This window comes from Ammospiza caudacuta, chromosome 1 (assembly GCF_027887145.1).
Source record: "Ammospiza caudacuta isolate bAmmCau1 chromosome 1, bAmmCau1.pri, whole genome shotgun sequence".
Taxonomy (NCBI): Eukaryota; Metazoa; Chordata; class Aves; order Passeriformes; family Passerellidae; genus Ammospiza; species Ammospiza caudacuta.
This window is the reverse complement of record NC_080593.1, coordinates 68,721,769-68,748,704: the sequence shown is the minus strand read 5'-3', so window position 1 is coordinate 68,748,704 and position 26,936 is coordinate 68,721,769. Positions and strand designations below refer to the sequence as shown.

Sequence of the window (26,936 nt, the reverse complement as noted above, 5' to 3'; positions counted from 1 at the left end):
ATGGGACTGAGTTTACTGACTTCTGCCAAGCCTTGTATAGTGGGCTTTGATGCCAAGACAGATTCCCAAATGCTGAAGAACAGCCTTATATTTGCTATTCAACTGATGTGGCACAAGATCCTCATTTATGTAATCTCCTTGGAGTAGCTGCTGCTTGCAAGCTGCCTGCTAGTGTGGAGCTGCCTGACAGTACAGTTAAAGAAAGGGAAAATGGTGTTTTAGAAGTCCTCAGCTCCTCTGGACTTGGAATTTGAGGGACTGTAGTCATCCTTCTGCCTTAGGCAAGAGCCCTGGAAGATGTGTGGCTCCTGGAAATGCTCTTCAAAACCTGTACTGTTGAAATGAGTGGAGAGTCATGTTCATGTAAGCAATTTATCCAAGTCTGATTGTCATCTGGACTAAACTACTGGGAGCAGACAGTGTGACATTAGTAGGCTCATTCTCTGTCTTGTGAAAGCTTTTCAGAGCTTCAAAATTTACAGTCTTAGACTTCAACATTTCGCACAAATTTTTCTTCCAGCAACAACAATAACAACAGCAATTTATTGTAATTTAAAAAGCTAGTATTGCCAAACCAGTCTTGATTACTTCAAGGCAAATTTTTTATCTGTAAATAAATGAAAAGTTGCATTTTCAATTAGAAACCCAGGTGTGGGGCTGGTGAGGTTTTTTTTGTGGTTATTTTTAATTTTTTTTTTTTAAATAAAAGCAGAACTTCCTAGTTCTTTCCCTCAGAAAAAAATTGAAGCTAAACCACTTTTTATAAAAAGGTTTTCTCTTGGCAATTTTTTTCCAGCTCAACATGGCTTTAGCAGAAAATCACTTGGGCAGCTGTCATGGATGTCTTGTGCTGAGCTCCTGCTGGGACTGCTTGCTGCAGGCTTGTACCTCTGCCAAGGAGCTGTGGATCCTTGCTGGTCTAGCCCGGTGCATTGCAGTGGTTGCACTCTCTCTTGTAGTTTTAAATATAAACTTCTAAGCAGTGTTTGTGATTTAGGAGGAAGGAAGGTGGTGTTTAGACTTTCCATGCCATGGAGTCACGATTCTTTTTCGGTCATCTTGCCTCATTGCTAACTTGTAGGGGGTTAGAGGAAGGTATGATTTACTTGGGACATAAACAGTCCCATTGTGTGTTTCTGCTGTATCCCAGCAGATGCACAGCTATGCTGTAAGGTACAGCCCACCTTCTAATCATTTAACATTTCCACTTGACCATTTATATAGCAGTGTGAAGCAAAGAGCAAGCACTACTGCCCAAATGGAAAAAGGGCTCATGGGTGAGAGATTCCCATTTGTTACAGCAAGTATCAGACCTCAGAGCCTGGGAGATGGAGGTTAAGGACGGGGAAACTGTCTGTTGCCCACCTGATTCTTGGAGCCTAGTTTTGGTTCACACCTATATTACCTGTTTGATGGAGCAGCAGTTTTAAACTCAAAGAGGGTGGGTTAGGATTGGACAGAAGGCAGAAGTTTTTCCAACAGCAGTAGTGAGACACTGAAACGGGTTCCTCAGAAGAGCTGTAGATGTCCCATCCATGGAGCTGTTCAAAGTCAGGTTGGATGGGGCTTTGAGCAATCTGTTTGACTGAACAATGTTCCTGCCCATGGCAGGGGTTGATCTGGATAACTTCTGAAGATCCATTCTAGCCCAAATTGCCTGGAATTCTAAGTGGGAATTGGGAAGGCGTTTGTGACTGGGATTCTGTAGCTATGGTATGCTGAGGGTGAGGAGGCATGCCTGAGAACATTCAGTGAGTTGTTTCTTTCCACCTTTTCTTCAGTCGTGGCTGGCAGGGGATGAGGAGCAGTGCCTTCTGCAGCCCTTGCAGCAGGGGTGGCTGGCAGCAGCGCACTAAAGGGCCTGGTGCTTTGAACCCAGAGCAGGCTCCCACACAGGGGCTCTGGGAAGGGCGTGTGGCTGCAGCTGCTGCAGGGCTGCTGCAGGAGAAAAAAGCTTAATTAAAGAAACTGAGTCCCTGTGGGATTGCAGGGGTGTTTAATACCTCGTAATGAACTTTGATTCCTAAAAACTGCTGTGGATTGGGGCTGGCATTTCCTGAACTCTCAGTTACTTAAGAAACAGTCTTGTAGTGTTGGGTAGAGTTTTGGAATGGATTTTTTTGTTTGTTTGCGTTTTGGGTTGGTTGGGTTTTTTTGATGATGTAATGAGATTATTTTTTTTTATTTTGTTGTTAAGGGCACAAAGATTTTGACAGCACTGCTTTCAGCTCTTTTTATTTTACGTAGCAGTGTTCATCATAGCACAATGACAGAATTGAATCAGTGGTAGCAACAGTGGGAACTTTTGGCAAAAAAGGATAATGTAGACAGAGCCGAAGTGTTCTGCTAACTAAAACAGTAGCTGTATTTTTCAGAGAGCTAGACATGACTGTTTTGATCCAATGTGGTGTTAATCACAAGAATACATAACTGCTTTCCTGTGAACTTTCCCCTTAAAAATATCCAATGATATCACCTGATGTTTTGCACTAATGCTCAGTATAACCAGAATTTAGAACAGCTGGCTCCATATAAACTTGGAACGTTCTTAGGTCAAATATTAGTGTATAAATAAAAACATTTTGAAAATGAAAACAGAAGCACAGTATTGGAAATATACTGAATGTGCAGATGTACTTCATGGCTTGAATAGCTTTACAAATTAAACAAGACAGTGTTAACACTTGTTCTGAAGAGTCAAATTTCCTGATAGTAAATGAGGGAGTGTTTTCAAACAGTATTCCAAAGATGTGCTATTCCATGTATGTTAATGGTTGTTTGCAGTGTGAGAAATGTATGAATTGGCTATTTGAAACACTCTTCTAACGAATTTATATTTGTTCAACCCAAAATCTTGTCCAATGGAGATCTGCAGTTTCTTTTATCAAGTGCAGGCTGTAAAATGTGCCATGTTTAAAGTATGCACAGGGATGTTTACGTTGAAGTGTACTGCTGCAGCTCTCTTATCTTGTTGCTCACCTCATCGCGTGGCGTGTATGGTCAAGGTATTAGACACTCTGTTTGTACAAGGGCTGAAGGGTGACATAATGTCTATTGAAGCACAAGTGTTAGGTTCCACACCAGGCAACAAAGAGCACTTAAAAAATGAGAACAGATTAGAGCTCATGAGCAGGGTCTGATAGTTGCACACACAAGCCAAGAGGTGTTGGAGGGAGGAAAGGGTCAACAGCTATGGTGTGAAACAGATGTGCCTCCTTGCATCCTTGTCTCTCCTGGGCTTTCCAGACCACTTGAGAGAGAAAACCAGAAGAGTAAAGCTCTTAGCAGTCAATTCCAGTCTTTTTATGGGGAATAAAATTATCCAAATAAGTTGGAAAATGAGGTTTAACTGTAACTAATGCGTACAACATGCAGAAGACTTGTCTGCCTCTGTCTTTGTAAACTCTGTAATAATACAAAGCTGTTTGAACATGAACACTTGCTGCAGCCTAACTTCCATATTTTTCAAACTGCTTTAAAATCTCTGGATAAAAGTATTCTGTATCAGGGATTAAAGAAGTGGTCACAGCTTTAATTCCTCATGGCACAGAGGCGCAAGCTCCCTCTTTCAGTCCAAATTCAGATGAGTAGAGGTAGAGGCAGCAGTCTTTAATTGCCAGATGCTCTGCAGGAAAACAGGAGGAAGCATTTCCTATGTCACTTACCATGGGCTTCCCATTCATGTTTCTTCACTACTTTTGGCCACATTGGTGGTGTGCTGCAGGAAGAGGCCTGACACACTTTTAATGTACCTGAGTCTTCATAATGATGCCAGGTTTGGTTCTTCAAAACTTTTGTGTGCAAACAGGGAGAGGCTTCTCTGCAGGCCTTGACATGTGTGCACAATTTTGATGCAAAAAAGTAGGAGGATAGTTCTAAAATTTAAGCCTGGTTTGAAATTCATGTTTTAATATCTACACAAAGATTTGATTCACAAGTACAGAATCCAGGTGCTCAACTTAAATGATGAAGGTTGGCAAAGAAACCCTTCATTTTAGAAAAGCAGCAGCCTCTCTTGCCCACAAACCATCATCCTGAGACAGCATTTCAAGCATGCAGACCTTTTTGCTTAATTATTGTAACATCAAACATCTTTGACATGAAAGGGACCAAGCAGTGGCTGTGCAAGATAATGACTTGTTTATAAAAATAATTTAAACAACATATGAAAAGGATAAACATGCATGTCCTGCCAAAATTCACTGTATGTTCTGCAGGCTTTGGTGATTGTGAATCTCTTGGCTTGCTCTTTCAATTTTTTTTTATTTTTTAAATTTTTTTTTTAAACCCACAAAGAAAAAAGGCAGAGGGGGAATGGAATGAAGAGAAATGAAGGGAGACTTTAAAAAAAAAAAGAGAGTTCTCATATTTAAGGAAGTTCCAACTTATTATGCTATGGAAGATAGCTGGAGAGAAAATACATTTGTTTAACGTACTACAGTAGATTTTCTCTTTGAGATGTCTGTGTCTTGTCTCTTGCATGTGATAGTTTTTACACTTTAATGATTGTAGCAGCTGTCTTGTCCAAAAATGTTCCATTCTGCAGGATATGTAATGCTCATTACTTGCTAGACAACATCAAGATACTACTCTGTCTCTTATTCAGAACCTCAAAACACTTCATAAGCATTTAACTCTCTCCATGTGCTCTGACAAATGTAAATCACTCTTATACTGATTTTCCAGATAACTAAGCTGAGGCTCAGGGGTTATGATTGGACCAGGGCTGTGATGAGATCCCTGAAATTCTTGCTTCTGGTCCTGCAATCTCACCTGTTTTATTGACCTGGCCAGTCCTCCAGTGTCTTGTGGAGCCAGTGAAACAAGAGGGTCTTATCTGGTGAAACCTGGCTTTTCTCAGGTGGCAACATGAATCAGCTGGAGCCTACAGATTCTCACTTGGCTTAGGCTTTAGTTCTTCCTGCTTTGAACCTTGCTTATTAGTGCTCTGTTCCATCTGCAGCCATGCTCCATTAGGGACATGGCTCTTCGGACATGCTTGCCAACAGCTGAACATAGGAGAGATGAAAGAGGTCACAGGCCAGCACGTTTCATTTGAAACTATTGGGGAGCCTAATGAAGGTTTGGTTGACTTTTGATAAAGCCCATGCTGCAGGGAAGCTAATAGTAGATGTTCTTCCGAGTTAACTGTCAGTTTTGTTGAGAAACTCCCCATAAAAATGCAGAGTAGCAGCTGAAGTTGGTATAATGACTCCTTTATACTTCAGAAGGCATTGGGATTGGGTCTGCCTGATACTGTTGCTATCTCTACCCTCAGTAAAAGCAGTTTTATGGGATCCCAAAACAGTCTGTTGCTTCTGGCAGCCGGAGAGCTGGCAGCTCCAATGCACTGAGGCTTGAAGAGATAGTTCATTAATTCATGGCACTTTCCAGAATAAACATAGCAAACCTCCTCTGAAATAACAGACGGTAAATCCTTCTTGTCACTCAAGACTGCACATTTGTCTTCAGAAGGGGGCTGTGAAAGAAGCTGTCCATCTCTTAATGAATGAAAAAATAAATAGAAGAAGAACTGTGCATTGTGTTGTACTTGACATGGGGAAGCTCCAGGGTGGAATAACAACAAACCTTTCCTCCCATCTCAGCTCGGTTAATTGTGCACTGAAGCCAAGCAATGCCCACTGGGCAGGCTCTCAGATGGCATAAACTATCATAGCTCTCTGCCAGGGATCCCCAGTGGGAATGGCAGCACTTCTCACTCCTTGTTTGGCTCTTTTTGGGAAGGTAGGTGTCACCATCTCTCAGCTCCAGGTCCTCAGGGATGGGACCTCTGGTGTCTCTGTGCCGGGAGACTCGTGAAGGTTGCTGCAAGCCGGGGTTGCTCAGAGCGCACAGATGTTTTGTGCAGCTTGTTATTTTCTATGTTGGAGGTTATGAGTCAGAATACTGTTACCAAAATGTTTATGTGAAATCATTTCTGAGTCATATATTTGCATCATATACAACCTGTCTGACAATCAAAACATTCAGCACTCAGCTAATGATTATACTAAGTTTTCCAACACTCTGCTCCAACATAACATAATTACACGGCAGACTGCAATATGTTACTTTGACAGGGTTCTTCACGCATCTTGTGATGTCAGAACATCATCATTGCTATTATTTTAAATTATCAGAGTTTGTTGCGTGAAACAAAGTTAAAAATAGTGAGAGGCAGCTCCTCAGAAATAAAATGCCATGCAAATATTCCTGGCATTTTCAGTCCTCAAAAAAACATATTTCAAGAGCTTGCATAGTACTTTTAACTTTATTCTCTCCAGAGAGATGCTTGATCAGGACTTATTGATTTAATTGAAAGATTAGCTGTGGATATTTGCCTGAAGAAATTATTTGGTGCCTGCGGGACTGTTTGGTAGTTTCTTTAAAATACATTTTTTAAACATAGATCCAGAGTATTTTTATCAGCACTTTATGTTTGTCTCTTCTGTGAGTTCTAACATAAATAGGAATTGCTTCCAAACGTATTCTGAATAACTAGGGTGAACATTTAAAATTACACTTCAAGTCTGTGAGAACTTGGCAGGTGTGTTTGCCACAATGTTCAGTGATTTCAGTAGCTCCTCTTGAACAGTTTATTCTAGAGCAGGATGGGGAAAACTGAAGTACCCCCCAACTCTGTGCTAAGGTAATGGTCAAGGAGATGAAAAGGGCATAGGGGCAAAGGGCTGCTCTTTTGTTCGGTTTGAAATACATGTTCATGAAAAAGCACATGAATGTTCAAATGGAAAATGATGTTAGGGCTGACTTATCTGAATCTGGTTTACAGTCTTTTGGAGTTGGCTTTGGGAGCTCGATTATAAGTGTGAATGGCACAGGCAGGTCCCTTTAAATATAAAATATTTTTGCATTTCATTGCTCTGAGCTAGTAAAGTGCAGGATGGATTATGATGAAATTCTTTATGTTCCTAGTGGAAAAAAAAGTATGGACAATACAGTAGTGGACTTTCCTGGCTACAAGTGACTGGGCTGTGCTTAATAATTAGGGAGCCCACATTTGGAGCAATAAAAGCATCCATGTGTAGTATTAGTGAGCACCATCTTTGCTTATGCACTCTCCTTGGCCAGCGTCAGTGGCAAATACATAATTGGTCTATGAGGACCAATATATTGTGAAGTGTAGTGGAAAATGCCAAAATAAAATTTCAGTTGGATGAAGTCCATTTGTCCTGTGCTAATTTCTAGCCCTGTAAACAAACACAGCTGCTGAACGTAGAATCAGTGCTCAGTGGTTAAAAACAGTGATGCATTGCTAGTGAGATCACAGCAGAAAAAAATATGTAACACATGAGGCTGTAGTAAGGATCAAGACTATCCTCAGCTCTGAATAATTGTTTCTGTTCATCTGTTTATGATGCTTAGAATGTAAAGATTACTGTTGATTGTCAGACCATTCAGCTGCTGCAGAGTATTAAGTATTGATAAGCCAGTTGTCACGAACTTTTGCAAAAGAGTGAATTGGCCACCAGAGGCTTGATGAATTTGTATGTATTTATTTTATATTTCTCTCTTTTATATAAATATATCCCCCTTTTGGTCATCTGGGCTTTGTTGTTATTTGTTTATATATGTGAAGGATCCATGCAGGTAGCTTTGCCTGTCACTTCATCTTAATTAAAATGTCTTTAGAAGTACTGCAATACTGAACAAGGAACGTGAGACTTCAAACATTAGAAATCTCAGGGTCAAGCCTGCCAGGTCATTGGCAAAGTAGCGGCACTTACACTGTAATTTGTCTCATGGCCCAGTTATATGTTTTGACATCCCTGAGCTGACTAATTGCTCTGGGGGAAAAAAAAGACTCTTGGTTACTGTAGTAGAGAAGTTTCCAACCTCTTCTGTCCATCAAATCCATTATCTAGGGACTGCTGCGTGGTCATCCCCAGAGCTAGCAGAGTAGGGCAGTTTTGAACAGCAGTTTTAAAGTTTTGGGCATTTTATGGCCATTTTGGGGCTTTGACTTGTGGTTGGTGTGTCATTCCATGCTCCTGCACAGCACAGGTTGGTGCCACCCTCTTCAGAAGCCTCCTGGGGCTGAGGAATAATTGGGTGTTCGCGTTGTTGTGTGCTGGACTTGTGCCATCGTGGATTTTGTCATGTCTGCAGAACACCACTGGGGTCCATCAGTGGCCTGGGTTCTGGAAACTCTCCTAGCCCCTACTCCAGCTCAACTGCAGGTTGGCATGGAGCATTTAAATCTCAAACTGTCAGTCTGGCACATTCCATAAACACTAAATTGACTCAGAGTGGCTAGGTCTAGTGCTATAAAACATACCATTCAGGTATTATTGCCAAGGAAAAAAATTACCTGTAAATAGCAGACTTACAGCATAGGGGCTTATTTCTGTGCTTATGCTTTCTACATTTCCATTTTTGCACCAGCTTGGCAAGAAGTAAACTTAAATGTCAAAACTATTTTTATGTAAATATATGCATTATTGAATCTCTTACTCATAAAGCAAATAGTACTTTAAACCCACACAAAACAGTTGAAGCTATATATATTTTCTCACTACTGAATTTGGCTTTTAATAACTTGGAGTGAACTGTCCAAAATAAAGTTAGGAATCAAGGGCACTTTATTTTCCAGCTAGCAACATATGTATTCTTGGCTTTGCTCTGTACCAATTTGAGATGGAAGAAAATCTGGATTTGTACTACGGATCCTCTCAGCAATCAAGAAGAGAGAAATATCATTGTTAAATAAACTCATTATTTTAAAATTAAAATTTCTAAAATTGTATGAAGCTACAAAAAATATGAAGGACTATTAAGAGACTGTGGAGGCTTTAATATCAGACAGTGGTTTTCTAATGTGTTTCTCCTGCTGGAAGTGCAGCCTTTTGCCAGAGTCAGAGGCAGCAGTTACCCAGAGAAGATATTTCACTGCTCCTATTTGAGGAGTAAGGACAGCAAAAGTTGCCCTCAGCACGTACAGACAAAACCTCAGCTGAGGTTAGGGATTGTGTAGTAAGCCTAGGTCACAATGGCCTGGAAGGAGATGCTTGCTGTCCTTTGGGGGTTTCATGGTTTGTCTCCATGTCACGGATTTCCTTGCCTCACTGCCCTCATGCCTGTGGGAAGCTACTTAAGATCAGTTCTGGATCCCAAAGATAAGGTGAGAAAATCACACCAGGAAGTCATGCAGACAAGGGCTTGGTGCTGAGAATACATGGCTGGTGCTCTGCCACAGTGTCCTGGCACTTGTTGCTGTCTTACTGCTCCCTGCCACAAGCTCCATGTCAGAGCTGCTGTAGCAGAGGTCTCCACTGGTTTTTCCTTGTCCTCTGCTGCAGCAGGAATTCCCTGAGTGGATGTGTTCAGGCTAACTGGGATGCAAAGAAGCAAGAGAGAATAAGAGGGGAATCCTCAGCGGAATTGCGTATCATCTGCCATCCTAGATTTCAATTCAAGCTTTTAAGTCAATTATCCAGCAATTCAGATAATTTCTGGCTGTGTTGCAGGGTATTTGCCTGCCACTGTGTGTGGCATGAAGGGCACACATTGCTACTTATGCCCTTTCTTGATGAATAAACCCCAGCTGTACTCGAGGAGAAAAAAAATGTTGGAGTGTTTTCTGGGGCAGCTGAGCTGTGAAAGCTGCTTGGGTTATCTGAGGCTGATGTGAAGCACAACTGGGGAAGACCCCTGAAAAAATCCAGCCCTTGGGATGTTGGATAAAATATGGGAGACTCCACCAGAGCTGTAGTAAGTGCAGCAGATGGATATAGGTGGGTTATATCCAGCAGATCATGTGGGCTGGCCATGCATGCCTGATTTCATGGGCATGAAGGAGAGGAGAAACTCTGGAGAAGGAGGAATGAACTGGACCAGAGAGAGGGTCATGGCTCTTGCCTGTGCAGGCAAGTGAATTTGAAGGATGGTGACTAAGAGATTCTGGTTTTCTAAAAATAAGGCTTTCCACTGACTGAAACCACAGCTCTTGCTGATGCAGCTTTTGATTATTTTACCTCTTATTCTGTCTTTCCTAGTTTGCCTGATTCAGACTTATGTAAACAGTAGTAATGGTGCCTCATTGTGGTGAGAGCAGTGCTGTGTGACACAGACAAGGCTCATGGGGCAGGAGATCTGTCCTGAGTGCCTTTTTGTCCAAGAGATCCCCTGTGCATCCTCAAGCAGCTGCTGGAGTGAGGGCTCAGATATTTCTCTTTGGTAATGCCCAGAAGAGAAGTCTGAGGAAAATTATGCTGCTTTCTTTTCCTGCAATGTCCTCTCCTACAAAACTTCATCGTGATGAGTTTTGTTCATTCTCGTTAAATGCAGTGTTGTGCGAAAAGGCTGCTGAGATGCTTTGGGTTGCCTTTAAACACAAGCCTTAAGGAAAAATTGAAACAACAGATGATTAAAGTGGTAGTGGTTTAACTTGAGCTGTAAATACTATTTTCCTTTTTAAATATGTTTTTGGAAGGTGAGGGGAAACCAATTATGATGGAGTTTAAAGCAAGTAGACTGTTCCTTTATTTGACTGAGATGTGTGGTTCATCTTGACTGGCTTTTTCTTAGTTTTTAAGTCATTCTACTTGTGTTGCATTCATTCTCTGAGCTTATTTTGTTAACCTTGCCACCTGAATAAATTAAGCACGTGTCTTCATGTGGTGTTCCCTTAATTAAGTACCCGCTGGTCACAGTTGGGACACCTATATTTGCATCTGCTTCTTTGTGTAGCCAGAGGACAATTAATGCTGTAGGTTTTTTTTCCCAGCCTTTGAAAACTTTTTTTGTGTATTGTGCTAATTATGTTAAATCATTCAATGTCCTGTTTTTCCATCACTCTGGCATTTCTTTATGTGCTTGGAGTGCAGAGGTAGTAAGTTAGAGTACATCAGTTGGTACTTTCATTAGCAGTGGTGGTGTACACACAAAGCCCAAGTCTTAACTAGAATGGTAAATTCATGTTAGGACTAGCAAGGACCCTCAGAGCTATTTAAAACAAAGATGTTATAGGCATTCTGTCCAGCAAGCTCCACAGAAATCCATTCCAGTTTTCCTCCATGTCTTGGAGGTCACAGAACTCCTGCCAGCTGCCCTGGAAAAAAAAAGTAGGAGTGAAAAAGTGAAAAGCAGCACCTGCAGCTGTAAGCTGCTGGGGAAGATGTGCTGGGAGCAGGAGAGATCAGCAGCGTCACTGATGTCCTGGGTCTCCTCACAGCAGTGCAGCAGCTGTTAGGTGGTGTTCCCAGGTGAATGTGAATGTTCTCAGTGTTACAGAGGGAAAATACCTAACATGCAAACTCCTCATGCTGCTTTGATTTGAGTATAATTTCATCACTGGTGCTAGCCTGAGCATGTGAGAGATTGTCAATAAGTCAGTAGTGGGGTCTGAGCAGGCTCTTGGCCCTTTTCCTGTGGTCCTGTGAAGAAGCATCAGGTATTGATTGACCCAAAGTAGAGACACTGGGGCTCTTTAGCTTGGGTCAATCAATACCTGATACTTCTTCACGGGACCACAGGAAAAGGCTCAGATTGTTGATGTAAGTCAGGAAATGTGGGACTGATACAGTGTACCTATGGGCCAGATGAGCACAGGGAAAAGAATGATCTCCTCCCACTTCATTGGGCTCTAGCAGTACTTACAAATTTGACACCTCTGTCCTCATTTCCCAAGTTTCAAGTTCCCGTTTCAGAAGCTGCAGGATCAGTGCTTAAATAGGACAAAGCACAGCCCGTCTCTTCTCCCAGTTTTTCTTGTGGATGTGTGCATGCTGTGCTCACATGCTCTTCCCCTCCTCTCAGCTTTCTATCTAAAAGAAAATCTAAAGTTTGCAGTGCAAAGGTGTTGGATGTGGCTTGTGAGATTTGAAACAAAGGTACTGTGTATTGTCTGTGGGGGGAAGGATCTGCTAGTTGGAATTTGGCTTTTTGTTCTGGCTTGTGACATCTATATTGGTGAAACAATACAGGCATTACTATTTGTAGGAGCAATAGTATATAACAGTGTTCAGTGAATGCTCCAGGCATGAGTGTTGGTTTAGCTAAAGCTTGACTTTATATCTTTCTTGGGTATTTGGTGGAGAACAGCATCAAAGATCTCCAACTCTATGCAACATTTTTTTGAGTGGTATGTGGCCAGTAGGTACCCTGTGTGAGAGTAACTGGTGTATCAAGAAAATGACACAGCTTCATGCTAGTGGGGGGAAAAAGCCCTAGAGTTTAACTGAACAGCATTTACAGATTGTGTCTTGGAATGCAATCAGCAAGCAGTAAGGATTGTTAAATAGATACAAAATTCAAGTGACTCTACTCTTAATAAAGAAACAGCTAAATAAATATTTCAAGAAAACAGTGAAGTCAAATTGCAATAAATGTTATTATTTAGTGCACTTTTAAGGCCCCAGGGCAGGAATATATCTGCATTCAGGAAAGCACTTAAGCACATGCTTTCCTGAATAGAGACAGTCTAAGGCTTATACTTAAGTGCTTTCCTGAATGGGGGCCAAAGCCTCCTAAGAGTTTATTTTAAAGACACTCTGCTCTTAATTAAAACACTTGGTCAAATGTAACAATTAGGTGTCAGCTTGCTTGCTGTCACACAGCAGCTTTCTGTAACAGCAGGCGGTAGCGCTCTACAATGACTGCGGCCAGGAAGCAAAGACTACTTCATCAGTTGACACTGTGAGAGGAAACTCAATTTTTATGGGCCTCCCAATAGTTCCCTCTGGCAAGTGATGGAAATCTAAAATAAATTGAAGAGCTCTGCCAAGAAGTGGCCCAAAACTGTTTACAGGGTCTCCAGTGGAACAAGCTCAGGGCTTCTCCCCACCACAGCAGTGCTGAGCATCACCGGAGCTCTTGCTGGATCCGCCAGTACTTGTGGCTGGACCTCAGTCGTTCCGCCAGGTGTTCTGTTCTGTTTATTCAGACGTTAAATTTTTATTTGATCATTCCTCACAAGCATCCAGTTGTTCTTTTTTCTCACTCAGGTGGCTGGGAGCCAGTTGTGCTAATGGCACTATCAGATGTGCTGGAAAGAGGAGTCATTGCAATGCTGCTCCTGCCCTGACCCAGGGTCCTGGTTGGCTCTGAAATGCAGATGAAGCACTGGCGGCTCCTCCTGCCCTTCCCTGCATTGCGTGTTTGGAGCTTCCCACCTGGAGGAGCAAGAGTTGCCAAAGTAGTTAAGAAGTTGCCTTGCTGGGAGGGACAGGTGTGAGCTGGTCACACTAGTAATTGTGAAAATGAAGTTGTTCTGGAAGAGGTTGTCAAGGAGTCCTTGTTCCCCAAGGAGGTGCCCTTCAAGCATCTCCTGCAGTGCCAGGAAACACAGAAAAGGAAGAGTTTTATTCTAGTACCTTGGAAGCAGACAAGTGACTTTGATTTTCATGCAGAGCTCACCTCAGGTCCTGAACCTGAGGCATCCCTCTCCAGAAGCCATTTTGGTGAAGTGCTGGAAGTGGTGTTGGATTCCTGCCTTGTAGCAGCCCCAGCTGTCCTATGAATGAGGAAATTCTCCCTTTGGTTTTCCTGAGGAGTCAGACTTTATGTTTAAAGTGTGTATGGTTTGAAAGCCTGTTGCATTTTCTTTCCCTCATCTTAGGCTTGGTATGCCTGCCCTCTAGCTCATAACTAAAGCAGTTCAGTGTCTTCCTCTCTTCTGCTGTCCTTTTGAGTTGACTCTGTTGTTATGATGGTTGCCCTGTCTCACTTATTATTATATTCTTTGCTCCAAATTTGTGATCTGTAATTGTGGGGTAGCTCACAGCAATCCAAGCTGTTGCCTTTTTGTGTTTGGTTCTTCTGAGTGCAAAAACTTGCATAGAGTTTTCATCAGGTTGCAGTACCCTTGATTTTTACATCAGCATTTAATTTCTGATATCTAGGGATGTTAGATGTGGGAAGGATTTAAAAAGTGAGGTGGAAGCAAGTCCATGCCTCATTCAAAACTGCTCCTGAAAGATTTTCCCACACTACGCCTCACATGTAGCGGTCCCTTTCTTGTCCTTTTGGATGTGGCTTCAGCTTGAGCTCGGGAGGACCTAAAGCTTGCTCTTGGCTCTTCCTGGTAAAGAGGCAAAGAACAAAGGAGAAAATATTTTTTGTGGAAAAGGGTGAAGAAGGATGTAAGATTTGGTAAACAAAGACTGAAAATTGCATCCCTGATAGGCTGAATTTTCCATTTGATGGAGAATGTGCCAGAATTCTACAATAAAATACATAATGTATTTCCTCTGCTTCTTCCCATTGTAAAACTTGAGAGTCATGGCATATTAACCAAAACCAGATACATCCATTGAGTTTCCATATTCTGAAGCAGTATAGGGTGGGGTGAAGCTGGTATTAATAGGTCTATTCATCACAATAAATGTTCCTGGTAGATGTGGGTGGTTCAGACTCAGTGAAGAAATGGCTCAGAAGTGATCAGTCTCCACCCAGAGAAGCAGAAATTTTTAGCAGGGAGTGTCCCACATACCGGTAATAAAAAATGATGGCTAACTGAAGAGTCTTTTCTTGAAGAGTTTTATTTTAAATTCAGGTGACCTGAGGTTTCATGACCACCAAGAGTCATTCTGGTTCCCCAGCTGTTTCCTAATGCAACTTGCTAATAATCGGTCTGTGCTGCATAGGTAAATCTGCACTTGATAAAGAGCTGGCTTTGGGCTGTCGTCTTCTCACTTCTGTCCTAGTGTGCCATAAAAAGCCCTATAAAATATGGAGGTTCTCGAGGGAGTTGGCATCTGCAGCACTGACTGACACGAAACCAGCATTTTTGTGAATTTGTGTCATTATGTAAGTTGTTCATTCTCTTCAGAAATTTATCTATTTATTCATGGGTTTAATTGCTATTTCTTTTACAGCAGGGCTTGGAGTTCGTAATGAGAAGTCTGTGCTGGGCGTTGTACCAATACATAACAGAGAAGGCAACTCTGCCCTTCACTGCTAAGAGGACATGACGGGATGACAGGAATAACAAAAGGGGTGGAGGACAGAGTAGCAAAATGCTCAGAGATGAATGGAAAAGTATGTGCTTACCCACATTAAATAAATTAATTGAAATACAGTGTGCTATGTATCAATATGCAGGAATATGCATTTTACAGTATTTCATATCGCATTTAGAGATTTACGTGGTTTTTTAATCTTTAAGGAAAACTAAGGATTGTACAAAGTTTATTTCTGTACAGGCAGAGTAGTCTTCTGTACCTAATCTTGCTTCCATGTCCCTGGGAGGCATGTATACATGGAAATCATTTTTAGGCTGGTGCAGCTGAAATGGAAAATGAGACATCGGTGGTGCCTGGGTTTTTAACTTGGATATCTGCTTATAAATGGATGTTTTGAACTCTCTACTTGGTGGAGAGCAGAGGGATCATTTCATATGTTGAGTGATGGACCTCTATTGATGGTTGGTCTCAGCAGAATATTCAGAACCACTTTTGGAGAACAGCATGTAGGGGATTGAGTCAGTTAACTGAACAGGAGGAAACCAAGCAAATTTCTATTTCAGTGCCAAGCCCAAAGATGGACAGAAAGGAATCTTTCCCCTTAAAGATATTTTTTTGGAGGATAGCAAGAGTTTGTATAGGGTTTGTGACACAAAGCAGTCACTGAGGTAAAGGTAACCTGTCATTTACTGCCCACATTGTTTGCTGTGGCTTTCAGAGGCTGGGAGGCACGGCTTTGCATTTCATGGTATATTCTACAGGGGAGCTTGTGGACTCCCTGGAGGTGAGAGGAGAACATTTTCCTGTGTCTGCTAAATGGGCTTTCTGGTGATTTTGATGTCTGTACTGTGAAATCACAGGGACCAAGTGGGTTGAACATGGACAAAATTTGCCTGAGAAGTCTGGAAATGCAAATGCATTCCCATTTCTTACAGTAATGTGGATATTGGTCTCAGCTCTGAGTTTGTTTGCTGTGGGCTTTCTGCAGCACTTGAAGACAGCCCATGCCTCAGTGGAAGAACATTATCTGTTCAGCTATGCAAGGGCTCATAATTTGATCAAGTAATTCTGAGGTGCTTGCATTTTTGTGGATGAATGTGGGAAGCTGTTTGCCACGTTGCACCCTCGCTGTCTTGGGTTTTACCATTTAAGCCTCCTTTTCACTGATTACACACATGCTGAGGTCTCAGTCTTAGGGATTAATTTCTGGATCTTTCTGTTCTTAGCTTTGAAGAAAGCAGCAATCTCCACCACAGTCCAGCCAATGTTCACAATGTGACTTTTGGGTTGGCTTCGTAGATGCTGTGGTTTGCACTGATGATCTGCAAGCCCTCATGGGTGAGAGGTGGCTGGTGCCAGAGTGAGTTTGGACCCTTGTGGACTCCTCTGAAATATGTGGCAGTGAAGAATTCAGATGGTAAATCGTGTTCGTGGTGGTGAGAACAGATGAGTACTAAGTCAGGCTGAAGTGGAAAAAGTGGCCAGAGGCTGGGGCCAGGACTCTGCATTGGTCGGTGTTGGAGGAGAGGGAAATGTGGGACTGGTGAAATAGATGAGTCAGGCAGGAATGTTTCTGCACTGATTCCTGGGTGGAGGAGTGAGTGAGGTGGATTACTGATGCACTATGTGAGCAAGTTGGGATGTAAGGCTGCTGCTGAGCTTCTGGTTGTAGCTGGCACAGTGCTGCAGAAATGCAATGCTGTTTGTGAAAACAGCATTTAACAAATTGAAAGAGTGTTCTTAAGAGTTTGAGATGCTGAATTACCCTACAAGTGATATTTTGAGGGAGTGGACAAGTTTGCAAAGGAAGTTGGAGTAACAGTGGAAGTTTTCTACTGTTGACTTTCAGTGGTGTTCTAAGCTAATCTCAGCCAGGTTTGCAAGCACTGAGTGCCAGAGTTCCTACTCCAAGCTGTCTTTTGTCCTGTCTGTGGCCAGTCCTCCTTGGGGATGAACTGGGTGCCAGCATGATCCCCTCCACTTCCTGGGACCAGCCTGAGCATCCCTGCCACAGATATAAAATTATTCCAGACTTTGTTGCAGCATATGTGATTGAGGGGGAGGGCTGGGCATTACCATTCCGTGCCTCTTCTTCTGGAAGTGCTGGAGGCCACCAGCTTGCAGTGACTTTGGAGTCTGAGTTAGCTCACAGGTGCCAACAGTGAGCAGATGCAATTTGGCTTGAAAGTAACTCTTCTCCTGTATTTTTGATTAGTTCTAGTAAATAACAATTTTGGTATTATGTAAGTACGACTTGTCATGAGTTGCATTGCTGGGTTTCAGCATTATTGTTGGTCAGTCTTTTTTAAAAAATTAACATTTTAGCTTTTTTAACAAAAGAGCTAAAGTGTTATGGTTTGGAGTTTTTAAGGACATTATTCTTCTTTCTACTGAAATAGAAATGAAAATGGGAAGGAAAAAAAAGTGTCTTTTCCATTAAGATTCTTTTTTCTGTCCTTTTACTGGCATATATGATGCTTATTTGCAAAAGTTTCTTTCATATTTTTTAAGAGCCCCCAGCCTTTTTTCTTGAAGGAAAAGAAAATATTTAAAATATGTTTTAAATATGGAAAACATCATTTTTCATTAACTTGATTTTTCATTTACTTTATTTTGGAGGGTTTTTCTTGCTGTGAGCTCAGTTTACCAAATGGAGCTACCTAGTTGGTCTCTTGAAATCTGTTTTCATCAGTGGATCTCTGCATAACAGTTTTCCTCTTCTTTTTTGGCCAGAGTAGGATTAGAATGAAAGAATCAGCCAAAAGATAGAGAGTGAACATATATTAAAGTGTTAGTCCAGATGAATTATGCAGAAAACATGCATCTCATGCATTGTGAAAAACACCAGGGGTGAAAAGTATCATCTTCTGAAGGTTAGCTTGTAGAGTGCAAATAAAAAGACCAGATTGCAGCACTTTGGAGCAAATTTTTTGCTTCCCTTTTGAAATAATTGAAAAATCAGTTATTTTCATACAGTCACACATAAGTATTTTAGGGTTGACCTTGCCTTTTCATTACTTTCTCTTGCACAGCTCTTCAAAAATTCCTTTACTGTTTTTCTCTGATTTTATCTCAGAACATTTGTTTTTGTCATTAATTTCATTCTTATACCTTCATTGTTTTACCAATTTTTCGTTGGCTGATAGTCTATCTGTGTGTGTCTTATGATCAGTTCCAGTTCAGTTTGTCCTATGAGCGTGATTTCTTCTCCTTCCCCTCCTCACCCCCTTTCCCCTCCAAGACTCCCTTTGTAGTGCTAAGCTTTCTGATGGCTGGAAGAGTGTGATGGGGTGCTGATCCTCCTGTGTTGTCTTGCCTGTGTCCCTGAGCATTTCTTACTGGCCACCTTTGGAAACAAGGCTCTGGGCTGCCTGAGTTCCTGGTCTGGTCTATTACAGCTCTTTCTGTGATCTCATCAATCTGACTCTGTCTGGTTAGGGCTGTAAATAAATAAGTGTGACTTGCTGAGTGCCACATCACAGACAGAAGGATCAGCCTCACTCCTCCATCAGCCTTTGTTGTTAGTTTGGTTGAGCAAGTTGAAAGTAGGAAGGTCCTTTGGTTTTTGAACTTGTCATGAGGCGGTATCAAGAGACTTTATTGGAAATTTTCTCTTTTACTTGTGTGTTGCTGGTTTTCTTTTCTGAGAAACTTTGCTCACCTATTGCCTTGCAGCACCTGCCTCCAGGGCACAAGCTTGTGAGCAGTCCACCAGGGACCCACAACCACTTCTGTGATTTTTGCCCCCATCAGTCTTTTCCCACATGAAAACCGTAGGGAGTGGATTTCCAGCCTTTCTTTTTTGTGTATGTCTAGAGCAGAAATGAGCAACTAAGATCAAGCTCTTCATGTTGTTGTCTCGACTGAAAGGAGGAAGCTGGTTAATATCTTTTGTTCTTTGTTTTTCAGTCTTTAGTTCTGAATTCTCCTGTAGAAGTCTGGAAAGATACCTTGATATGTGTCATTTAAGACCAGAAGGAGTTGTGATTAGTTTAGTGGCTGACTCAAGGGTTTTGAATATATAACATCAAATAAAGGTGTATAATATAAGACTTATGATAAAATTTTTCAATATGGGAATGGGAAGAAGTGCAATATTGATGGTACAAGGGCATCAGCTGTACTGTGGCTGCAGGAAACCCCTTCCTGTTGGACAGATTGTGCACCAGGCAAGCTGTGTTACACTGATGAGAAAAACTAGGTGCCAGTAACAGCTATTTCAGTCCTAGACCTGTTCACTAGGGGTCCACCCCCAAGGGGTGAACTACAGACCTAGGAAAAAAGTAAACCTGTTATCAATATGAACTTCGAGTTATGACAGCACAAACAGGGCTTTTGAGGCAAGATTGTTTGCTTTGGACATACCTACAATTAGAAAAACAAAAATGTGCAAACAGATGTTTCAAGGTTTTGTTTTGTTTTGAATTAAAGTATCCAGTCCTAGCTCAGGGTTCTTTTAGGCCAAGTTCTGGTTCAAAGCAGGTGGGAGATCTTGTGACTGACTTAGAAAGCCCTGAAATGACCCAAAAAGTGAGCACCAGCATAAATTGTAGTGATATCACTGACCTACAGATTCAGAATGGACAGGGAAGCTGATCCTCTGCCAAGTAGCAGTCCTGCAGTGGGGCTGCTTTCACTGATCCTGGTCTATGTGCTGTGCATTATGTTCTGGGAGACAATGCTGTGTTTCTGTGTGCTTTCTGGATCCTGCAAGAATTTTGTTGTTTTGAGGCTTTTTTTGCAGTCAAGTGAGTGGACAAATTAGAAATCTGTTGCTGGCATAAGATTTTAGTAGGGTTCTATATGTGAATGAAAAGGAGCTGCAGATTTAGTGTTCATGGAACAAGTCAATGGAATAGCAGTGAATGGCCTGTTTGCAGCTGACAGGCCTTGGAAATTAGTTGTAAAAAAGAGTGGAATGAATTATTCTGACTAACAGATCTGGGTTGTTCACAAGCTACTCATTGACAATTGGAAAATAGAATAAGATCTTTTGGCTGGTTAAATCCTTGAAGGATTCTTAACCTTGAGAACAGTAGTGCTTGATGGGTGGGATGACTGCTTCAAATAAATAAAGAAACTAGTTCAAGAGTCTTTGTTGCTTTTTTCCCTTTCATAAGTTGAAATTTGGAAAGATACCTTTCACAGCAACTGTCAGGAAAAGTGAGTGTGATATGAATTGCCTTCATCCCCTTGAGAATCCTCAAAGAGCTGGCTGCTGTTAATCTCAAAATGTCTCTTGATGATTTTGAGAGGTCATGTCCTGATTTTAAAGGGCAAGAAAGAGGGTGCTGGAAATTACAAGTCTGTCAGTCTCACTTCAGTGCCTGGTAAAGTTATGGAGAAGATTATTCTGGGAGGTATGGAAAAACACCTGAAAGACAATGCAGTCAATCAGTCACAGCCGGCACGGCTACATGAGAGGAGAGTCCTGCTCCTCAAACCTGATTTCCTTGTATGACAAGGTAACCCACCCTGCTGATCAAGGGGAGCCAGCTGATGTAACCCCTCTGGATTTCAGTAAAGATTTTGATAGTGTCTTTCAGAATCCTCCTGGATAAAATGTCCAGCCCACAGGTGGATAAGCAACACATCATGTGATGGGCGAACAAATGGCTCACAGGTCAGGCACAAATGGTTACAGTGAATGGGGTGACATCAGACTGGTGACCTGTCACTAGTGGGGTTCCACAGGGCCCCATCCTCAGCCCTGCACTCTTCAAAATCTCCATAAATTACTTGGATGCAGGACTGGGATGCTGAGCAAATTCACAGACAATACAAAACTAAGAGGAGTTGTTGACTCCCTCAAAGTCAGAGAGGGTCTGCCAAGAGACCAGTTAGAGACGGGCAATCCCCAACTGTATGAAATTCAGCAAGGGAAGGTGACAGATTCTGCACCTTGGATGGAACAGCCCTGGATGTACAGACAGACAAGGGAATGAGAGGCTGGAAAGCGGCCCCATGGAAAGGGACCTGGGGCTCCTGGTCAGTGGCAAGCTGAACATGAGCCAGCAGTGCCCTGGCAGCCAGGAGGGCCAGCCCTGTCCTGTGGGGCATCAGGCACAGCATGGCCAGGCAGGCAAGGAAGGGGATTGTCCTTCCCTGCTCTGAGCTGGGGCAGCCTCACCTCCAGTGCTGGGGGCACTTCTGGTTGCCATGATATAAGAAGGATATAAACCTGTTAGAGACCATCCAAAGGAGGGACACAAGGATGGTGAAGGGTCTGTAAGGAAAGCCTTATGAGGTGTGACGGAGGTCACTTGGTCTGTTCAGCCTGGAGAAGAGGAGGCTGAGGGGAGATCTCATTATGGTCTATGGCTTCCTTGTGAGGAGAAGAAGAGGGGAAGATGCTCTTTCCTGTGGTGACCAGTGACAGGACCCAAGGGAATGGCCTGAAGCTGTGTCAGGAGAGATTTAAGTTGGATATTTTCACCCAGAGGGTGACTGGGCACTGGAACGGCTCCCCAAGGAAGTGGTCACGGCACCAAGCCTGACAGAGTTCAAGAAGCATTTGGGCAGTTCTTTTGGGCACATGGTGTGGTTCTTGCAGATGATGCTGTGCAGAGCCAGGTGTAGGACTCAATGATCCTGGTGAGTCCCATCCAATTCAGCATATTCTGTGATTCCCTGGTTCACCTGTGAGCCATCTGAAATGTATCATTCCTCTTTACTCACTGGGCTGATGGGTTTCCAAGATGGAGCATTTACTTCTTCCATACCCACTTCTCTGAGATGTTTCTGACATTTTATCTCAGACGCTGAGTTTTTGTTTTGACTGTCCATTACTTCTGTGAGTTCAGAATATAGATGATACAAGTTTGGATTGCAGTTTGGGGGATGTGAAAGGCACTTTAGAGAACTCAGCAGAGCCCTCTGGTCTACTCAGGACAGCAGGGCTTTGCACAGGGATAACTTCTCTGTGGATCAGGTGTATTACCTTGAGGAAATACTTGCAAGGATTAAGGAGGACATATCAGTAGCTGACCCTACATTGTTTCGCTTGAAATACCTTGGGCTGCTGAGCTGCTGCTGAATCTAGAGTCCAGGAGAAATGTGTTGCATGTGGCAGCCTCCCCCTGTGGCAGGAGGTGCTGGGAGTGTTGGGGTCCCCAATTCCAGCACAAGTATTACAGGAGACTCTCAACCATGATCCCCGGCTGCAGAAGAAATACATCAAATTTAGCCCAAAACCATATTCAAAAGAAATGAAAATTTCCTGACAACTGGAAATGCAGTTTTTCTGCCAGCTCCATACCTGGCTCCAATTTCATCTCCTAATGGAAACAACCTGCAAGATCCTAATTACTGGCTGACAGCTTGGGAGAGAAGAGGTAATGGCGCTGCTAAATGCAGGAAGGAGATTTCATCAGGGCTTTGTCAACTGCCCTGCCTACTCATTGATGTGAGGCAATGACTCCACTGTGGATCTGTGGTCTGGCCCCAGGTCCCTGTCTCAGACTGGATCACTCTGCAGTATGGATGTGATCTGGATCAGCTGTGAACAGATGACGTGGGATATAATGCTGCCTCGGTGCTTTTATGTTGGCCTTATGTTGCCTGTGGGAGGCACAGACTGACAGATGACTTGGCCAGGAGCCTGCCAATACAAATTCAAATAGGTAGCAAGGAGTGGAGCAGGCTTCAGCCACCAGAAGAAAGTTTTCCTGTGTCTTGGTTTTTTATCACTTTTTAAAAAATTCAGTAGTAGGAGTTTTAAAACTGGATTCACCAGAGCAGTAAACCACAGCATCAATACTGGTTTTCATCCCATTTCCTTCTGCTTTGTTTAGCTAGATTGTTTTGCAGATCTGACCTGGAGATTGGATTTACACACACTTCACTCCGTGCAACAAGGGGCCAACAAGAGCCATTGAGGATGTGATGTCTAGAATGGCATCCTGGAAGTAGAAAGGCAGAGAGAAACCCCTAAACTGTCTCTGCCACCAAGGGACGTAGGTTGTGGGACTCCCCTCTTGGAGTTAGAATCTACCTTTCCAGCTGGCTTCAGAGATGCTTCTTTTGTGCTGAATGTTATTCCTTTCAAAACACATTTTGTGTTTCCTCTTCTTCTGTTCGTTTTGGAATTTTTGTTTGCTTTTTGGTTTTTTTTTTTTTTTTTCCCTTTTTTTTTTTTTTTTTTTTTTTTTTTCCTTTTCTGGTGCTTAAAACCAGTTTTGCATATTTTTTTCCCTGCTGGAATTCTTGATAGTTTATCCTTAGAATCACAAATTATATATTTGTTTAGAAGCCCCATCTACAGATCCCTTTTTGTTCTAATGAACCTGAAGAAGTTAATATAAATGATTTTGTAGTATGAGGTAAGAACCTTCAAGTGTTTATTGTAGGCTCTTAGATTGTGTTCATAAACAGTTACCCCAAATATTCTCTATTAAATCTGTGCTCCAGAACATAATGGTAGGGTGGGTTGGCCTTGGTCTTTCCAGAATTTTTCATTCCTGCTTGTAGGCACACATATGTACAGATATACTGATGTGCCTAGCTTGTGTGGCAGCTAAATGTTTACATGATTTCATTGTGGCTCTTAAAAGGTGACTGTCTCTTGCTTCTGCATTGCCAGAAAACCTTGTTAATTTTGTAATTTTAAGGTTAAATATAGGTAGACCTAATATAGATATTGCATGTATCAATCCATGTAAATGCATGTATATGTAGAAAAAGGAATGAAGTGTAGCTGGGCAGAAGGCAGAACCTTGGTTTTTTTCTCTGTCAGTATTGATACATTAAAAACAAAGGAGAAAAAAGAAAAAAATAAATCCCAAACAAAAGCTCAACCCCCCTCCATATCCCCTTGACATTCTGTGGTGTGAAGACCCTCTGGGCTTTGCTCAAATCTCTTCTCCAGGTCTGAGTGAGAACAGGCTCAGAGATTTGTTTTCTCTTAACGTTTTTTAAGAGGGTTTCCTTTAAAAATCTGTTTATGGTTGGGGAGGACATGCCTGAAAAAATATTTGCACATGAAACAGCTGTTAAGTGAATCTCCACACACTGAGATCAAGAGAACGTGAAGAAATATGTACTTCCAAAGACCTCTCTGCCAACTTGGAGCCTCCTTTAGAAAGTAAATACAATCGCCCTACAAGTTTCTGGTAACTTAGTTACTGAAAAATAAATTGAGCTACTTAGACCCTTGAACCTTCTTATTTTTTTTCTCCCCCTCCTGCTAGGTCTGAAGCAAATGCATAAAATTGTGCTGGAATGATATGCACCAAAGCCATATAGATTGATTTTAATGTTTCTTTGGTATGTTGTCAGCTAGTGAAGTGCAGGCAGCGATGGAGTTCATCTGTGTGTGAACTAACCACTTCCAGTGCTGCCGCCGCCAGCCTTCCAGCAATAAACTAAAACGTCACAAAGCCCTTTTTAAATCTCCCCTTGCTGCCACTCTCCATAAAGATCGGCACCTGTAAGGGGCTGTGGGAGGTGAACTACAGTGTTATTAAGGACTTTTTCTTGTTCATAATTTTAACTACTCTTTCCTTCTTTTGCCTGGCCCCAAAAGCAGTGGGTTCGTTGTTTTGCTCTGTTTTTATTTGTTTGGGGGTGCCATTTGGTCCTGGTGTCCTTCTACTCAGGGTGCTCAGCTTCCAGTTCTCTGCTGGAAGGAACTTCATGGCCCTTTAAAGTGCTCTGTGGCCACAGCCAGAAGCAGTTGGTGGTGCACTACATATGTTTTTACAGTTCGTTTCCGAGCAGCTGCTTTTTCCTTCTTTCGTCTGTTTTTCCTTTATTTATCAACTCCCTGAGGAAAGCCAACTGCTCACAGCCCTGGCAGGGGTCCCTCCATAAGAGCTGTAGCACAGAGCCCAGGGGCAGACCCCCAGCAGCACCTGCTACTGCTGGGGGGTCACTTCAGCAGGTTGCAGTGAGCCCAGGGATGGGGCTCTGCAGGCTCAGCTGTGGGCAGACAGGCTAATGTACCTGCAGCTTCTCCTAAAAGAAATGGTCTGGGGAAAAGATGGAAAAGCACTTGAGACAAGGGTCGGTCATGCCAGGGCACCCCTATGGTGGCTGGAGCTGTCCTCTGCCTTGAGGGAGTGACATCTGAATAGCTTTTGTCCAACTGCAGGTCCTTAAATGAGCTCCCTGGCTTAAAACATCAAGGCACGTACCTGTCTGTCATCCTGGAGAGGAGTGCACGCTTGCTCACCTGCTGCTGTCATCCACCCACAGTGTTCCCTCATGTGCCTTCAGCAGAGATTTGTCCTCTACTGAAGCAAAAGGTTTTGATTGCAGGTAGTGGGCAGAAGGAAGAATGAAAACAAGCCAGAGGGCCCAATTTGGCCAGCTGACAAAAATCCCCAGGCGTTCACAACCAGTCCTTGGCTCATGAGACGGATTTTTCCCATTCGTATTCCCTTTCAGCAGGCAGATTTCTGTGGATCATTTTGGGGGAAGAAGTCCAAAGATGAATCCTTTCTGCACTTGCCTTCAAACAAAGATGTTTGTTTCTTAACTTGTTTGCAAAATCACGGATATATTTCATCTGCTGCTTTTTCTTTTAATTTTTTTTTTGTGGTTCCTTTCTTCATTGGAGTGCAGGAAAAGTGAATGTTGTTGGAAGGCTCCAGGGTTGTTACTGCCATGTTTGCTTCTGTTGTGTGGGCCAATAAATCTGGGGCTGCTTTTTCCCAACAAGGTTTCAAGTTTTATAACAGCAGATTTCACATGTCTCTGGAGGATGCTGATGGAATTGGTTGGTTGAGGGTCCGGTGCAGCTTTGTTAACTCAAAGGCCTGTCAGCTCTTTTGTCCTTGTTTTGTCAAGTCTGGACTGGGCAGATAATTACTTGTGACATCTTCACAACTCTGAGAAATAAGGTTGATTTTTTTTTTTTCAGTTCAGACTCTCAGAGCAGCAGCTGGAAGGTTGGATGTCAAACCAAAGAGTTTGCTGGATAAAGAGACAAGTGGTAAAATGATTTTGCATTTTGCGATTCTTTTGTAAAAGAGCTCAGCTGGCCACCCCTAATGACGAGTTAGATTGGCTGTGTGGTCTTGCAAAAGGAAGTACAAGACACTGCCATTCTCTTTTAATAAATGGCCATCGTGCTCTGGCTTCTTGCAGAGCACAGGGAGGCATGGAAGGGAGAAGCGCTGAGAAATCAAATCTGAATAGAGTAGATTTTTATGCAGGCTGGCAGGGAGCTTTGTGTCCTGGAGAGGAATGGCAGGGCCTGAAGGATAGTTGTCTGCTTGAGCTGATTTCTGGGGATCCTCAGCAGAGGGTGAAGTGGAGGTTGCCTGTGGCAGAGGAGCAGCAGGGTCAGAGGGTTGGGGTCCTTCCTGTTCAGGGACAGTGATGAAATGCGTGAGGTTGGGTGAATTGGGCTGGGCTCCTACTCAATATGTGCTTATGCATCAGGAAAGCCAGAAGGTTGCAAGGATACCTGAGAAGAGGGTTGAGGCAGGAATCTGGTGGCACTCACCCTCTGGGCTGGAGTCAGAGTGCCCATGAAAGAGAATGACGTGCAACTAATCATGATGGAGACATTGCCATGTCTGTCCTTCATGCCTGCTGCCCAGTTGTTTCCTCCCACAGCTGGATCAGAGATGGACCCTTCCCTCTCTTTCACCTGAGCAGACTACTCTTCTGCAAGTGGTTGGAGGTGATTTCTCATTTGAAACACCTTCCAGCTTAGCTTTTGAAAGAGAAAGTAGCTTTTCGTTGGCATTTGAGTTGTGTCACTCCATTCAGTACTGCCCTTTCTACATCACTGTCACTGACCTGCATCTCCCATGCCAGATTAACTGGGTTAAAGCTGAACGTGCCAGACTTGTGTGGTGTCATGCAAAATTAAATGCCATTTCTTTGCCTGCTGAGTCAGGAGGGCCAAGAACAGGGATGGCATTTGCTAGTTAGCTCTTTTCCATACTTTGGGTATTTGGCAGATTTAAGCTCTTTTCTCTTTCTGTTGTAACAGTTGATTTGTTTCAGAGCTTATCTGCTGCTGAAGTAAACTCTTCAGAGAGTTTACTGGTGAGATGGAGTTTG

At 42.7% G+C, this 26,936-nt stretch overlaps 1 protein-coding gene across 1 annotated transcript in view; it reads left to right on the top strand.

Annotated features, from left to right (window-relative positions):
• The window catches only part of BMP6 (bone morphogenetic protein 6), an 88,190-nt gene that overhangs the window by 5,785 nt on the left and 55,469 nt on the right, over nt 1-26,936 (top strand). The window lies entirely within an intron of this gene.